Source organism: Belonocnema kinseyi, chromosome 10, assembly GCF_010883055.1.
Source record: "Belonocnema kinseyi isolate 2016_QV_RU_SX_M_011 chromosome 10, B_treatae_v1, whole genome shotgun sequence".
Taxonomy (NCBI): Eukaryota; Metazoa; Arthropoda; class Insecta; order Hymenoptera; family Cynipidae; genus Belonocnema; species Belonocnema kinseyi.
This window is the reverse complement of record NC_046666.1, coordinates 53,857,697-53,862,313: the sequence shown is the minus strand read 5'-3', so window position 1 is coordinate 53,862,313 and position 4,617 is coordinate 53,857,697.

Here is a 4,617-nt window from a genome sequence, read left to right as displayed (position 1 = left end):
TCCTATGGAAACAAATGCTAATCATGACGCAATATGCGACGTAAAGTGGTTCATGCACGTTGAGTTTTCACAATTGACTTGTTTTGTTGAATGTAAATTTCAACAATCTGAGAGCATTCGCGTGGAGTGTACTGCTCCATGGCAAAGATCTCCTTAGAATGATGCTTCAAACGCGCTACGTTATTACTCGATCTGTCATCTCTGTCAAAAGTTACAGTGTTGCCAAATCTTTTCGTCGAATATGGCCAACCCTGTACATTCCATTAGAAATTGTCCTGCTGTAATTTAAAAAACGCCCCCTCCCCCTCTACTTAAGAACTGAGCTTTTTAATCCTAAGGGATTTTTGGGACTTCAATTTATTTTTATCGCATATCGTTGGTTGTCGTATCTTATTTTTCTATTGTGCTCTACAAATTCGGGATAAGTTGCCCGAAAGGATTTAGGATTTCAGGATTGTCTTTATGAGGACTGAAGCCTTAAGGTACGTGTGTTTTACATTCTCATCCTAATGAGAAGGTATTCGTGTTATGCGAAAAATGACTTTCGCGGATTCTATTAATTGTTTACGTTTTGAGACCCCCTGAGTCAGAAAAAATAGTTTTTACGTCGATGCCTGTCTGTCGTCATTGTTGTCGTTGTTCTCGTTGTCTTTGTAGACTTTAAACACAGTAACTTTAAAAATTTATTCCTGCAAAAAAAATTTACAAATTTTTTACAAATATTTATTCGATAGGAAGCGTAGTTTTCTTTAATCGTAAAAAACAAGATTAAAAAGAAAAATTAATAAAAGCAAGGCGATAAGAATAAGACTGTTTCAATTTTCATGCATATTAGGAATAGCCACGATATAAATTTAATAAAATGATACATGTTTCAGCGAAGCTAAGAATAAAATTTAACATGAAATAAGAAAAAAATATTAAAGAAATCCTGATAAATTCAATGTGCACTTTATTTTGCAAAATTCTAATACCCAAGCCAAGCTAGAGGTAAATGAAAAATGTATTATATTTGATATAAAATTGTGGAGCATAATGTAGAAACTTTGACATTCTGTGCAAAATCGAGTGCGAAAGGTCTCTGCACGAATGTGGGAGAAATGAAAGACCGATTGCGAATATATGAATGCACGAATCTGAGAAAAATACAAAATTGGAGCGCGCAGCGCGAGTAAAATACAGAATCGAGCGCGAAGCGCGAGAACCATAAATCGATCGCCCTAGGCGTGCTCAAACTTGCGAGCCATGATAACTGTTGACACAGGATAATTGTTTTATGGAGAGTGAAAAGACCAGTCTGTTTACTTAGTTTATAAATATTTGAGTCCCATTAGAAAGAAAATATAAAGCTAAAAAATGGATTTGATGTTCTTACTGTTCGAAACCGTATCCAGAATCTGGTATTGTCTAGTGGCTAGAATATCTGGCATGGGACTGACGGCCGTACAAGCGCGTAACAGAATTACCAGTAAAAACTGCTCAAACAGCGATAAAATGTATCAAAAAAGTGCCCAAACAATCGGCAGTGTCTCGAATACGGCATAAATATATGAGGATAGTGATTTCTATTTTTTTTCTTAGTAAGTTCTTAAGTGACTGGTGAGTTCGAAAAGTGTAAAGCGCCAAAAGGCGTGCTTCGCGGCATCCCTCGTGGAGTGACGTGGCATACACCAACGCATAAAGTGAACCTGAAAAGTGCTAAAATAATCCGTAGCGTCTCTCACGCGCTCTACATATACTAGAATAGTGGTTTCAGCGAAATACAGAATAGTTTGTGGTTTACAAACTGTGAATCGCCAAAAATAAACCGTGTGGCGTCATTACAAGCTTGGAGCCCCTTTTGGGGCGCATTTAGGGAGAGTCCAGGAACTAATGCCAAGCTCTAACAAGAACGAACAAATTACTCTGAAACCGGCCACAGTCCCTTTTTGTATTTCTTGCATAGAATGAGAACCTTGTAAATCCCGTTAAAATGTCGGCGTGAGCTTTCACTTAATTTCATGCAAAGCAAATTGAGTGAAGGCCGAACGAACCAGCATAAGGAATTTTCAAAGCGCGGAACGACGAGTTTGCTTGTCCCGGGATGAATCATCCCATTGTTAAGACTTCTGCCCCTTTAAGCCATTAACCTGCGAGTGCCGAAAATAGCTACGGCCTACGAAACTGAACATGCTTTCAACACGTGCCACCGTCGTGTTTTTCGCCTCTCCAAAACATTACGGTGGGTCCTAGTCACGTACGCCTGCTATCCCCTCTCTCTGTCTCTTCTCCTTTCTACCACTATTTTCTCACTCTACACTTTCCTTCTATCTCTCTCTCTCTCAGGCGTACGGGAAAACGGCCGGGGATCTCAATCAGCATTCGCAGAGCAATTTTTTAAAAATTAATACATGAAAGTTATGATATCTTTTTTCAAATTATTATTATATAAAAATACTGCCCCTGGTGATAAGTAAGTAGTTACGTTCCAATCCTTATTCTTGTTTTCTTGTAAATTAATAAAAATAGTGTGAAGGGTCAGAGGTATCGTTCGGGTTCATTGTGTTATATGGGAAATATTAATTAATGTAAATTGTTCAACTTTAGAACCGAACGACCTTTTTATTTCTCCCAGCATCTTGATTCTTTCGGATAAATGAAGTTGGGGTAGTATTAAATTAAATTACCAAATTTCAGCAATTTTACATAATTATAAGTATTTTAAATCTTCTATTAAATATTTTTAGTTTTTATTAGATTTAAGTTTGTGTGGAGCTGACGCGTGGAAGTCGAGGCAGACAGGCGAAGCGTGGGATCCCCCCCACTCGGTTGCGACTTCGTTGTCATCCTCTCAGCCAATCGGTGAGATCGAACACTGTTTCCACTGCCTTGGAACGCTCTACGCTCAGCTAGCAGGTTCGAGAGCGACTCGAGTTTAGCCAATCGGTTTCTGAATTTTGTACAAGGAAGACTTGTATCTCGTGTGCTAAATCTCCGTAATAAAACTGACGTCATCTGCCTCGAGCGTGGTCGTTTTTCTTTTATCTTCAGTTGAGGCATCTCCCTCTTCTTTTCTACCTTCGGTTTGTTTCTTTTCTCTTGTGCAGGTCTCGTCTAAATCTCCACTTTCCTATCGGAACCATTCCGGCTATTAGCCGGCCTAGGCACCGATTAAGTGTATCCCTGCAGTAGGACGACCGTTACGTTCCCTCTTCACGCAAAGTGAAAACATTTTTAGGGCTATGGGGCGACAGTTGTCGACCTATCACAAGACAGAACTTCGTGCTGCTCTTACCGTCCCGTGCGTGATTTTCGTTGTACCGCCACCACTCTTGATGAGAAACGGTGCAACCAAAGTTCAGCCTAACGAGCACACTCGGCGCCGTCGATCGTTGCGGGCCGCCAAAGCCACCCGCCTTCGGGAAGCAAGAGTTCGGGGGACCTTACAAAACTTGAATCGCGGTCTCGCACATCGTAGGTTTAAACGAGCGAGCCACCACGTCTGCGGCAGCAAAAACGCGCCAGCCGCACTAAAACCGAAGAGGGGCAACTGCCCCGAGCGACAGGCCCGACGGGCCGCGTTTTACCATCGCCAGCAGAGGAGGGTGGAAGCAAAGTGTGCCGCTCATCTTAAGCGCATGAGCGCTGCCGGGAAGCCAGCGACGTGGAACGAGCCCGACGCTTAGAGGAGTAGAAGCGAGCACAAGAAGAGAGGAGAACGGAATATGCCCGAAGAGCTGCCGCTGCCCGTTATCACGCTGCCGCCGCCGCCGCCGCGCTTGCCACCGACGAGACTATTCTAGCTACTTCATCACCGTGAGCGTTCCTCCGTTAGTCCCCGGTGGCGATTCTCCACCTCGTCCACAGGGATTACGGGCGCCACCGACGTCATCGCTGCCGTCACCTCGCAGATTACTCGGGGTGCAGGCCCATAAGCTTTCTAGGTCCCTGCCCGACCGAGGAGAGGTCACAGATCTCACCGTCGGTGACTGAGAGGGCAGCGTCCGCCATCCAGCCACAGGTCACGAATACGACCGAGGGAAGTCCAGATCCAGATGTGTTATTGCTGGAGGCTTACGACACGCTAGAACAATTCTCGCGTTCACTACACGTCTCACCTCCCCACGGAATCTACGGGGAGTCGCATCTTCCATTGCGAGATTCTTGCGTTTCTCAACGCACCTTGTACGCTTTCAGGTTTCGTTCTCATGTTTTCAGATCTCGTTCACTAAAAAAGAAAAACCAGATCATTAACGTGCGACCCCTCACCAACTCACACCCTTCTGGGTTGGTGGGACCGCTTCGGGCCTTCCTTCTGTAGGCCTTCGGGCCAGCTCCGCTTCACCCTACCCCTCCTTAGGATCTGCCACCTCACGTGTCAACACACAAATAACTAGAAAGGCGCACTCGCCGACCACTTTTTTTCTTTTGTATATTACGATTCCCGTGCTGATGGACGGTTTGACAGCGTGGAAATTATTTATGAAAGGGGGCGGTAAGAAAGTACACTTGCCACCCCCAAACAGCCAGAAAAGCCTTCCCAAGGGAATGGAACAGATAGACGCTTGGCTGAAAGAGCGAGCCCAACAAACCGTAGCTCAGCGATTACCTTACCGAATTAATCCAGTCCGGTTCCGC